We start from the raw sequence: 13,849 nt of genomic DNA, 5'->3' as shown, positions 1-13,849 counted from the left end.
GTCATTCTGAAAATTTAGAAAATGCATCTGTAAATCCACATTTTGACGCCCAATATATGGACATGACAGAACATGATATTGAACAATTTATTGAAGGCCAACAAAATAAAAACACTTTAACAAAAACAGTACGAGATATTGCCCTACTGAACAAATTTCTGAAAGCCAAAAATGAAAACAGAGAATTACAGACTATTCCACCAGTGGAATTGGACCCTTTGCTGGCCAACTACTTATTAACTCTTCTTAAAAAAGATGGAGGGGAATATGAGCCATCCACCTTGAGATCAATAGTCAGTAGTATTGACAGGAAACTAAAAAGACACAAATATGGCCATTCAATTGCTGGATCAACCACACACCAAGATGAGGCTTTTAGACTAACCAGGGAATCCTTCAAAGCAAAGCAGAAGGTACTTAAACAGAAAGGCAAAGGAAACAAGCCCCTACGATCACAGCAAATTACGGACGATGAAATTAACATTCTTTATGAAAGAAATGTCTTGGGTGACAGCTGTCCTGATGCCCTTCTACGGACTATCTGGCTGAACAACTGTGTTCATTTTGGACTTCGTGGTGTACAAGAACACTATACACTAAGGTTTGTGACATATGTCGAGCAATTTTTCATAAATGTATAATGCACATAATAAACAATCAATATATTTAATATTTGATTTAATACATGTACTTGATAAAAAAAATATTAACAGCAACAACACTTTGCAAATAAACCTTCATCTGATTATTTTGCAGTCATTTAAAAAAATCTTTAACATATATGTATTGTACAATCGACTCCCTCCTGTATGTATTATTCCACTATTTATCATCCGATCATACAAGTAATTATTCATTATCATCCTACCTTTATTTAACATTCACATGTGTATCATGTGTATAAATGTTAGCTTCCAAATGGCATATAAATTTGCCGTATGAATTTGTATAGTATTGTCCATATATCACGTAACATGTAGATCTTTTTCTGATTCGCTGTCCTTTGAATATATGAAACGAAAACATACAATCCATCCATCATTCAGGGAATAGATTAATCACACAAGCACATATTCATTATAGTGGAACATTGATATTCTTCTCTTCTACACTAAAATTCCTAATCCTGCTTGTTGAGCATAATATGGCTCGCTTTCTATATATTTAGTACACTATAAAATGTATAATCCAAGTGATATTATTTGCACTGCCATCGTCACACCAAATCTGAAAAAAATGAATGCTTGTAAATAAATTTGAACATGAAAAACATAATATATTATTTATTCTCCATACACATTGTAACACGAGGCAAACACGTGACACTTCTATATATCTGACTTTAAAATTGCTAAAACAGAAGATATTTATCATGTTTATATGTAATATAAGTAAAGTTAGTTGTCCAAACATGAATCATTTATTTTGTATGAGCTATATAGAAATATTGAAAATGAAATGTATAGGTTGCTGATAATTTATACTGTTTAATTGCAATTTCAAATAAATTACATATTTTCAACAGCAAAAATATATTATAGGTCGAAGGACGGCCTTCAACACGGAGCCTTGGCTCACATACACCAAACAGCAAGCTATAAAGGGCCCAACAAATTACAATTACTAGTGTAAAACAATTCAAACTGTAACAGATACACAGTCAACCCCTAAAAATTTTAACAAATAAATATATATACAATATTAGTATAGTGTAGAAAAATATAGAAAATATTTGTATGAGGCTGAGAAACAAGGGAAAATGCGAGGCTTTGCCGAGCTATTTTTCCCTTGTTTTGCGCCGAGTACAAATATTTTCTATATTTTTCTACACTATATTAATATTGTTTTTATCCTGTAATTTTGTTTATTTGGGGATTTTTAAGCAATTCAACTATTTTTAAAATTGTAAATAGTTGTTCCCCCAATTGGGGCCATTTTGCGTAGTGAATATTTCCTTCTAGTGTTTACCTGTGCAATAATGACGTGCCACGTTGCAAATAGTTTTCATACAGTGGTGAAATGAATAAAATTGATGAAGAACGAGTATTTTTATTCAATATGAGTCGATAAATGTAGGTTTTTATGTCAAATAAACGTACTTGTAACAATTGAAACAGTAACACATTTGTTTTGATCGAAATCGATAAGTTCAACTATTGAGCGGGCTTTTCACTGTGTGGATGTGTGTACACATTAAGTGTGCCAACATGGAGCGTTGCACCGTAAAACATAGATTGAATTTGGTTGGACATGTTTGTCTGAGAGCAGAAAGAAGTCGACAAATTATCATGATCAGACTGACAGACAGCGGGAGCGGAGATAGTTGACGTTGCCACGGGTCCAGTAACTGTTGATGTCCTTCTAGGTAAGTTTGATTGTTCAGTTTGTGGTGTGTATGGCACAACCACCATGTTTTCATCTGTTGTTGTATTACTGAGAATATTTGAGATATTCTTTTGCTGCTTTTCAGAAATAGTGCTGTAATTGTTAACAGAGGCAACATTCTTGTGTCCTGAAATTTGCATTATATCTGTTCCCTAGATATTATTTTCCCTTAGCTTTTGCACGAGATACTTTCTAGCACTATGATTTGTGAGCCGTTTGTTTTTGTCTAGATCCCCCCTTTCTTTCATAGTTTTCACCATTGATCCTAGTTTTCTTTCCCCAAGCTTTTGTCTTAAAAACCAGATGTCAGACCTCTTGTCTTCAAGTGGAATGGTGCGTGTTGCCAAATAAAAGGGAGATTCTGGTGTACTAAACCCAATTGGTCTCTTTGCGGCATACAAAGTATAGAAATCAAGTGGGTTACGGTCTCCTTGGCTTTGATATATTTTAGGCGAAATCTCCCGTACATCTGATATGTTTTCTCCAGTCCTTGATTTTGTCTGTCTTTCGTTTAACTCCAAATATTGGGAACCATCTGTGGATGTATTCAAGGTTACATCACCCCATCTGAAAAATTATAACGCTAATTCTTATTATATTTATTTGTTAAAATTTTTAGGGGTTGACTGTGTATCTGTTACAGTTTGAATTGTTTTACACTAGTAATTGTAATTTGTTGGGCCCTTTATAGCTTGCTGTTTGGTGTACGTGAGCCAAGGCTCCGTGTTGAAGGCCGTCCTTCGACCTATAATATATTTTTGCTGTTGAAAATATGTAATTTATTTGAAATTGCAATTAAACAGTATAAATTATCAGCAACCTATACATTTCATTTTCAATATTTCTATATAGCTCATACAAAATAAATGATTCATGTTTGGACAACTAACTGTACTTATATTACATATAAACATGATAAATATCTTCTGTTTTAGCAATTTTAAAGTCAGATATATAGAAGTGTCACTTGTTTGCCTCGTGTTACAATGTGTATGGAGAATAAATAATATATTATGTTTTTCATGTTCAAATTTATTTACAAGCATTCATTTTTTTCAGATTTGGTGTGACGATGGCAGTGCAAATAATATCACTTGGATTATACATTTTATAGTGTACTAAATATATAGAAAGCGAGCCATATTATGCTCAACAAGCAGGATTAGGAATTTTAGTGTAGAAGAGAAGAATATCAATGTTCCACTATAATGAATATGTGCTTGTGTGATTAATCTATTCCCTGAATGATGGATGGATTGTATGTTTTCGTTTCATATATTCAAAGGACAGCGAATCAGAAAAAGATCTACATGTTACGTGATATATGGACAATACTATACAAATTCATACGGCAAATTTATATGCCATTTGGAAGCTAACATTTATACACATGATACACATGTGAATGTTAAATAAAGGTAGGATGATAATGAATAATTACTTGTATGATCGGATGATAAATAGTGGAATAATACATACAGGAGGGAGTCGATTGTACAATACATATATGTTAAAGATTTTTTTAAATGACTGCAAAATAATCAGATGAAGGTTTATTTGCAAAGTGTTGTTGCTGTTAATATTTTTTTTATCAAGTACATGTATTAAATCAAATATTAAATATATTGATTGTTTATTATGTGCATTATACATTTATGAAAAATTGCTCGACATATGTCACAAACCTTAGTGTATAGTGTTCTTGTACACCACGAAGTCCAAAATGAACACAGTTGTTCAGCCAGATAGTCCGTAGAAGGGCATCAGGACAGCTGTCACCCAAGACATTTCTTTCATAAAGAATGTTAATTCCATCGTCCGTAATTTGCTGTGATCGTAGGGGCTTGTTTCCTTTGCCTTTCTGTTTAAGTACCTTCTGCTTTGCTTTGAAGGATTCCCTGGTTAGTCTAAAAGCCTCATCTTGGTGTGTGGTTGATCCAGCAATTGAATGGCCATATTTGTGTCTTTTTAGTTTCCTGTCAATACTACTGACTATTGATCTCAAGGTGGATGGTTCATATTCCCCTCCATCTTTTTTACGAAGAGTTAATAAGTAGTTGGCCAGCAAAGGGTCCAATTCCACTGGTGGAATAGTCTGTAATTCTCTGTTTTCATTTTTGGCTTTCAGAAATTTGTTCAGTAGGGCAATATCTCGTACTGTTTTTGTTAAAGTGTTTTTATTTTGTTGGCCTTCAATAAATTGTTCAATATCATGTTCTGTCATGTCCATATATTGGGCGTCAAAATGTGGATTTACAGATGCATTTTCTAAATTTTCAGAATGACTTTCCTCCTGAACTTGATTTGTGGGGTTAGGATTTTCTGTCAAATCTTGTTCATTTGGCCTATCTTACTGGGTGATGGTGTCCTGCAGGTCTCTGTCCATCAAATCATCTTCAGTTAATTCAGCATAAGGTGACCAAATTAATCTAAACTGAGACATTTCCATATTATTTTCTTCAGAATCAGAGGACATGTTTGGTTTTAGCAGACGAATTTAATTGCAGACGAAATATTTTTGCAGCAAGCAATTAAAGGAGACCCCCCTTTTTTATAAAATGCATCTGTTCAACCACATTTTTTTTTTATAGGATAAGAATAATACAATTAAAAAAAATGTTTGTTTATTTATTTTATTCATTGTTTACGACATTATTATACTGGTTCCTGAGTCAGAACGTTTTGCAATGAAAAAAAATGTTCCGTACCAGTCAACGATAGCGGCGTTTTGTTTACATAGTTGTCAAGCAGGGTCACGCAAGGTTAAGATGATGAAAAAATAGTTCCGGTAACAAGTAGGCGGGGCCTAATGCATAATTTGCATACTATACAAATAAAGCAAAAATTTATTTGTACACCTGTTATTTGTACAATAGAAGGCCAATTACAGGATAAAATAAGAATTAGCGTTATAATTTTTCAGATGGGGTGATGTAACCTTGAATACATCCACAGATGGTTCCCAATATTTGGAGTTAAACGAAAGACAGACAAAAACAAGGACTGGAGAAAACATATCAGATGTACGGGAGATTTCGCCTATAATATATCAAAGCCAAGGAGACCGTAACCCACTTGATTTCTATACTTTGTATGCCGCAAAGAGACCAATTGGGTTTAGTACACCAGAATCTCCCTTTTATTTGGCCACACGCACCATTCCACTTGAAGACAAGAGGTCTGACATCTGGTTTTTAAGACAAAAGCTTGGGGAAAGAAAACTAGGATCAATGGTGAAAACTATGAAAGAAAGGCGGGATCTAGACAAAAACAAACGGCTCACAAATCATAGTGCTAGAAAGTATCTCGTGCAAAAGCTAAGGGAAAATAATATCCAGGGAACAGATATAATGCAAATTTCAGGACACAAGAATGTTGCCTCTGTTAACAATTACAGCACTATTTCTGAAAAGCAGCAAAAGAATATCTCAAATATTCTCAGTAATACAACAACAGATGAAAACATGGTGGTTGTGCCATACACACCACAAACTGAACAATCAAACTTACCTAGAAGGACATCAACAGTTACTGGACCCGTGGCAACGTCAACTATCTCCGCTCCCGCTGTCTGTCAGTCTGATCATGATAATTTGTCGACTTCTTTCTGCTCTCAGACAAACATGTCCAACCAAATTCAATCTATGTTTTACGGTGCAACGCTCCATGTTGGCACACTTAATGTGTACACACATCCACACAGTGAAAAGCCCGCTCAATAGTTGAACTTATCGATTTCGATCAAAACAAATATGTTACTGTTTCAATTGTTACAAGTACGTTTATTTGACATAAAAACCTACATTTATCGACTCATATTGAATAAAAATACTCGTTCTTCATCAATTTTATTCATTTCACCACTGTATGAAAACTATTTGCAACGTGGCACGTCATTATTGCACAGGTAAACACTAGAAGGAAATATTCACTACGCAAAATGGCCCCAATTGGGGGAACAACTATTTACAATTTTAAAAATAGTTGAATTGCTTAAAAATCCCAAAATAAACAAAATTACAGGATAAAAACAATATTAATATAGTGTAGAAAAATATAGAAAATATTTGTACTCGGCGCAAAACAAGGGAAAAATAGCTCGGCAAAGCCTCGCATTTTCCCTTGTTTCTCAGCCTCATACAAATATTTTCTATATTTTTCTACACTATACTAATATTGTATATTTATTAATAGTCGAGGCAAGGTAGGGGTTTAGACTAAAAAAATAAGTTGTAGTCCCACCATATATATATATATATATTAAAATTAAAATTTCGCAGACTACATTTCACATCAAATAATAACATTTCGTTAAAATATTGTCATTATATTTTATGACAATATTTTAACGAACTGTTATTATTTTATGTGAAATGTAGTCTGCGAATTTTTAGTTTTAATATATACATTTTGTACACCGTATTTATTTACTTTTGCTATATATATGTATATATATACAAGTCTAAATTGAAAACAACGTTCAAACATATGGTTGCATTGGATAAAAACCGCAATTTTTATACGTGTGCATGCAAAACAAATTTCTTGTTGGAGGGGTCTAAACACAGCACAAACAACATTTTCCAAAAGACCAAAAAAGTGAAAAAGTATATTTTAACAAAACGCATTTGACTAACAGGTCGAACAACAAATGTTCTTTAACCCTGCTGACTGACATTGGCGATTGCCAAATAAACGGATCACCGATGTAATAAATGGATCTTAATTATAAATTTAATACTAAACAGAAAACAATAAACTTGCGGATAAATTCAAGAATCTATCCCGAATTGAGGTAAATTGTATGGCTTTCAAAATACCGTTTCGATTGCTAACATCACTGAAGAGACATTAATTGTCGAAATCCGGATATAGTGTACAAAAACCTGTGCACCTTTTTTTTTTTGCGATATACCATCTTTTCCGCAAGTTCATTGTTTTCTGTTTAGTATCAAATTCATAAAAAAGATCCATTTATTACATCGGTGATCCGTTTATTTGGCAATCGCCAATGGCAAACAGCAAGGTTTAAGAACATTTGTTGTTCGACCTGTTAGTCAAATGCGTTTTGTTAAAATATACTTTTTCACTTTTTTGGTCTTTTGGAAAATGTTGTTTGTGCTGTATATATATATTTATATATATATTGATATATATTTATGTGCCTACCAAACTTCGGGATCTTCAAATTTGTTATTTCATATCTTAACTTGGTTTTGTTATTTCTAGAATTTAGTGTTTTTGGTTGCTTTTGTTTTACATATATGTATATTAACAACTTTTATGAACTGTGGAACATTTAGATCTTGACAAACGTCAGTAGTTGAAAATTACATAATTCTTTTTTTTTGTCGTTGGGTTACTGTCTTATTAACACATATCAATTATCTCAGTTTCCACGTATTAACGTATTAAACAATGAAAAGGACAAGCAAACCATTTTTCATTTAATTACCAGATCATATATTCCTTTATCAATTATTAATATATAAATAAATACAGTCGCAATGTTCATATACATTCCATCCATTCTTTGCTATGCTTATCACGCTTCGTGTCACAGAACAGTCCGGTATGCGGTTTAAATAGAACAAAAGAATTGGAACTCTTGTGTTTAGAAGGTAGAAAAGTGAAATAAACTTAGTATACGGTTGCAAAGATGTCACAAAAGTTACTTTCCGTCAAAACATTATAAATATTTGCATTCACGTTGATCCATTTTCATATTGTACAACTGTTAACAATGCAACTTGATAACAATCGTTTTTAAAACTACTAGAAGTCCAGCTGTTACGTCAACTGCTACTTATTTTTGCCCGACATAAAAAAAAACTGTGAAAAATTACAAATATTGAGAAATGTATTATCAATCGGTTAAGACCATTCCCAAAGTGGCACACCAACATTTTACATTTGTACGAAATATCAAAGTTGGATGTTATAAGGCGGGGTTTCCTTGTTGATTAACGCATCGAACACACCCCGTCCTAAAAATGTAACATCACATGACTTTTTAGTGATTAAAAGTATTATTTAAAAAAAATATTTGCATGTTTGATATGTGTTTTTACTTAAAAAAGTACAATTACTCTGACAGTCATATTTTCTGTATCATGTAAAAAGTTTTGTTACACATTGAGTTTCACCTTAGTTACGCGGTAACCCGGATTGGTTGACCATTGTCAAGTTGAGTTCTTGGGGTAGCAAAGTCCTATAAATTAATATAAGACATCGAAGGTTCACATCAATTACATTCAACGTTTTTTATTGGAGATTCTTTAATATCAATGTTGAACCTCGAATTCAACATTGATAGTAAGAACAATATCCGATAAAAAACGTTTAATGTAAATGATATGAACCTTCGAATTCTTTGAGGTTCAACATTGATAGTAAAAAAAATCCGATGAAAAACTTTGAATGTATATGAACCTTCGAAGTCTTGTATTATAGGACTAGGGGTAGCATAGATTTATATCGTTGTATTTTTATTGTTTGTGTTAACCAATTGTACTTTCAGAATTTTGTTTGATACATCTAACATTGATCTTGTAATTTCATGTAACTTAGTTTGCGTCCTAATTCTTTGGTGTCATGTTTTGGTTATGTTTGTGTTCGATCAAACAAAATTTTTTTTTTTGTCATATGTTTCGATCGTACAACGTTTTAAAAGTAGACAGTTTCCCGCCGAGATGGTGTGATCTTGTTTTTTCTTGTGATGTGTTTGCGTCTTTTTAATTCGGATTGCAGATGTTTCAGTGATTTCTTTTGGGTTATATTTTCGTTATATTTTTTCTCGATCGTATAGCATCTTACAATTGTCGCCGACATGATGTAATATTTCTTTCTTTGATCGCGAATATTATTCATAAGATTTATTATTCATATCTTTTACTTTTTTTAATAGTTTACCCACAGTCGTGAAGTTGTGAGACATTTAGAGTCGTGCATACGAGATCTTTACTAAGTTATTTCTTCGCATAAGGACTCGCTTGTATTATAGTGCTTTACTTAAATAACTGTCCTAATGTTAGTTGTGTGTTAGTTCTTCACAACTCAGAAACAGGTTCAAGAATATTAAAGTTCTTCACATAATGACTCGCTAATATTAGTTTTTTATCTTATACTGTCACAGTGGCTCACTATAATTTCAGTTTTTCTCATACATGCTCACTTTTACAACTAGTACACGAGTGTCTTCATATTTCACGTACTACACATATTTTGAAGAATGTACAACCTGTTTTATTTAAAATTTATGTTGATGCTGGTTTTAAAAAAGATAGCAGATGAGTTCAGATGATCAAGTCCTTGGAACAAAGAGAGAGGGGAAACCAATGGCACTGCTATATCATCTCAGCAATTAAATCACATTAAAGCTTGTGTTAGAAACTAATAAATATGTGAAGCAGAAGAAAAACAACTGTGCATGCATCTGAAAATACCATCAGTATTACAAATGTATGAAGGAGACTGTTCTGTTATGGATACGTTTGACAAATTCTGCATGAAGAAAAAAAAGACAGTTACTATTGTGGGATAATTTTATTCATAAATATTGTTTCTTCCATAGTTCAAATTGGAATCTCAGATTAGCATGCACCACTTAAAAGCATTTCCCCTCTGTTCCATGCGTTTGATCGGCATATGTACTTGAGAATAATTCCAAGACATCTGACTATCAGATATAGTAGAACTTCCACACAATATTTTAACGTGCTTTCAAAATCGTGATGTTAAGGAATCTGTTCGGAAACCATCTGCATAACGTCATGATAAAATTACTGTCTATCTTCCTTTTCGAGCATTACTGCAAAAAAAATAAATAAAAAATAAACAAGCAATTAAAGAGGGGGTTCCAACCACATGTTCCTCATACCAACGGGTCTGAACACAGCACTTTACTCCGGATCTGCTACTGGATGTATACATCAGATGCATCACGAGATATATACATGTCATGATATTATTAGTTACATAGTGTGCTAGTGACCTAATACGGTATATATGGGGTCAGTAAATTCCATATAGGGTGATAGCGAAGCTCGAATCCCCATATGGAATTTACTGACCCCATATATACCTATTAGGTCACTAGCACACTATGTAACGAATTTATTTTACCGACTATCTTAACGTGTGAAATTTAGACTAGTGACCTATCAAAATGAGCAAGTCTTCAATACCGTTAGCATTAAGAAACTACTTCCTTTGATCCTACAAAAACAGATGCCAACAATAACAACTTGTTAGGTTTAAATGTGTTTTATGAATTTATTTCAATCTTCATCATCAATTTCTTCATCTGTTGAAACCTTCAAGATATTTTCTCAGTACCGTTTTGTTTTTATAAAGGGACGTAACACCACTACTAATCGTGTATGAAATAAGCCCCGCCTCCCTACTAACCTAATATGGAATATACACGGTTTTTAACCAATTATATTCCTAGAAATGCATAGGAGGTAAGATAAATATATGAATTAAAGATATATCGAAAATGTTGAATTATCATTAATATCTATGAAACCACATATCTTACTTAATTGTCCAAGTTTTTCAAATGATATCAAATGTTTTCATTGGTCTTTACTTGTTGGGAAAATGTATTGAATTCATTGTTAGCTACATTATCAATGTTAGGTTATTGCATATTCTTTAGAGCTGTCTTTTTAAATAATGAATTGAAAAAGGGGGATGGATATTCATACTTAACATTTGACTATATTTTCAACAAATTTAACGAATGTGTGAGAAAAAATAGGTTTAGAATACGATACATCTCTCTTGTTCTGTTAAACAATTGCAGGTACTGTAGGATTATTAAGGTATTCCGGTGTTTTCTAAAGCACCCCACCCCCCTTTTTTTATAATATACACCACAGAACATTAAGTTAGGATAAAGAACCAATAACCCGGTAAATAGAATAATTAACATTGAGTTCATTTGTGTGATAAGCGCTTTTTAGCGACTTCATGAGCGTGTATTATATAATGTTACAGTATAATAAACGTAATCAAACACACCCGTAAAAATAACATTATCTCCCCTGAAAATGCTTTTACAACAACAAGACACAAAAAACTGCTACCTTTTATTGCCCTATATCACATAATTATGAAAATACATTAGATAGATAGGGGATACCGTGGTTGTGTACAATTTTGAATGTGTAGGTGGCACACTCAGAACGATCGTCTCTAGATTTTTTTTAATTTTCTACCTTCGGTTTCCGGGTCATCGTAGCAACACGTTTCGTTCCGTTCCAGCTATTCCTGATTATGAATTATTCTACAGACTACAACATACATTTATCATAAAGCAACAACTATTATACAACTCACCTATACTAATGGGAATCGTCTAGTTCCTAACTGATTCCTTTAATCGTACCTATCCTGACGACACCCATCTTGTCGCAGCCATTGGAGGCTGCGAAATGACATGATTTGACCGGAGAGCAAAATAAATAATGGTAACAATTTTATCGAACCGCATCACGGACTGAGAATACATTAACCAAGTGCAAATAACTCTCTCACACTATTCTTACACAGATGTCTGTTCTTTAAATTTCCAGTCGTGTAGCATCCATCCGGTATGGTTTAGCAAATTTGTAAGAATGTGTAAAAGCCATCTTTTAAAAGTGAAACAAAGTATTTGAAGATCTTAAACAGAATATCTTGCATAATATCCAGCTTCTCGCTTATCGACATCAGATCAATCGGACACAAAGAAATACTAGATAGGAATAATTCTTCTATAATAATCAAATAGTCATGGACATGTGCTGTTTGATTTTAATTGGTATGCGTTCTTTGTAGAGACCTGGTGTGCCAATTTCAAATTAGTGTACTTACAGTATATACATTGGTAACAAAATGTCTATGATAAACACAAGAAACATACAAAGATGATGAAATGAAATAGTTAAAACTTCAGTAACTACACATCCATCCATCCATACACCCATCTATCAATTATAAATATATACATAGATACAAAAATGGTTTAGAAATAAAGAAAATAAATATATATTTTTTTTAAATGAATCTTTACGATTATATTATGCTACACAATTCTTCAGTAACCTATTTCATGAAGACTTTTATACTTTTCAAAATATTACATGTACATGTATATAGATGTTGATAAAAGGAATAATTCATTTCGAAAGTAGTAAAAATATTAGAAAAGGCAAATAGATTTTCTGACAAAATACATGTTTTTGCATTCACGGATTTTTTTCAACTATATATATATATATATACACACACGAATGTGAGTTTGTGACAAAGAAAAACAACAAAAAATAAATTGTGCATTTGTTAAAAAAATAAAAGTAAGTAAGTCTAGCACAAAATGTTTTGAAAACGAAGTACTTCAATATCTCATATCCCAAGCCGATCCATGTGCTACTTGATTATTTAGAAATGAATTATATGTAGGAAATGATACATACAGTACACATGGTACATGTATCCGCTTCCGAACACGAAGTTAATCTTCAACCCATAGAAAAAAAGTCTCCCCTCTTGATTTTTTATTCTAAAAATTGCAGGGGGTTCACTGGATTAGCCATATAGGCATTTCATGTTTGCTGTTTGGATTTTTTTTTTGAAAACCCTAAATCAGAAAATTCTGTTTGGAGGGTCCTGATTACATGTGTAAAAGTTGAAGACAGTGTTCAAATTCATTTACAAAGGTTAACCGCGTATGCTAAACAATAATTTAAAAGTTTTGTACAATATTTTATTAAATGATACTTAATGATTGCCATGTGTTAAATATCAATCCAGTCCAAATCCTACTTCCTATGCACGAATGTCTTAATTTAACAAACAATAAATCTTATAATTCATTTTATTTTTTTAGACTTCCTTTATTGTCCTAGTCTGACACACAATCTTTACGAACATTCAAGAACAAATCAATGCATGCACACCTTTACGTGATGCTTAGAAACAACGATAGATTTCAGACCACTATGTAGGCGATATTCGCTCTCAAATAGCTGTGAACGAATAGACTGAACTTCAAAAATAAAACAGCATGGACCCGGAGGCATCCTAATCGTTGGGTCCTAATAATTACATTTCATTTGACTTTTACCACAAGTGATTATAGTAAAATTTACGTAGTTTTAAATGTCGGCCTAAACCCCGCCTGTATTAATCAATTATTTTGTTTTGGCTTGTACACTTCTATAAATACAATGTGCAACCCTCCCCTCCAAGTCTAAAAATCCGTCCCTGTTTTTTTGGTGTTTTTTTTTATTGAAATCTTATTCAGTTTTAAATTAAACCGTATCAGTTACGAGACGTTCTTTGACATACCCTTGGTTCATCAAATTTCTGCTCAGACACTAAATGCATGGCGTTCTACTATGTCTACTATGTCTTTATTTGCGAAATATAATGTACTGTTTCTTAATATTAAACCTAGAATCATTCTGTTTTCAAT

General features: G+C 32.6%; 2 long non-coding RNA genes across 2 annotated transcripts; one reads left to right on the top strand and one right to left on the bottom strand.

Moving 5' to 3' along the window:
- Positions 1 to 652: 652 nt before the first annotated feature.
- Positions 653 to 6,119, bottom strand: LOC127723282 (uncharacterized). The gene is made up of 2 exons (XR_007991972.1): positions 5,896 to 6,119; positions 653 to 1,227 (listed from the first exon to the last, which is right to left on the bottom strand). It is a non-coding gene; the product is annotated as an uncharacterized LOC127723282 (long non-coding RNA).
- On the top strand, positions 1,954 to 3,531 carry LOC127723281 (uncharacterized). Its single transcript, XR_007991971.1, has 2 exons — positions 1,954 to 2,365; positions 3,445 to 3,531. It is a non-coding gene; the product is annotated as an uncharacterized LOC127723281 (long non-coding RNA).
- Positions 6,120 to 13,849: the final 7,730 nt, after the last annotated feature.

Source organism: Mytilus californianus, unplaced genomic scaffold (assembly GCF_021869535.1).
Source record: "Mytilus californianus isolate M0D057914Y unplaced genomic scaffold, xbMytCali1.0.p SCAF_13, whole genome shotgun sequence".
In the NCBI taxonomy this organism is placed as follows: domain Eukaryota; kingdom Metazoa; phylum Mollusca; class Bivalvia; order Mytilida; family Mytilidae; genus Mytilus; species Mytilus californianus.
Note: the sequence above shows the minus strand (reverse complement) of the source record. Positions and strands in the feature narration are given on the sequence as shown.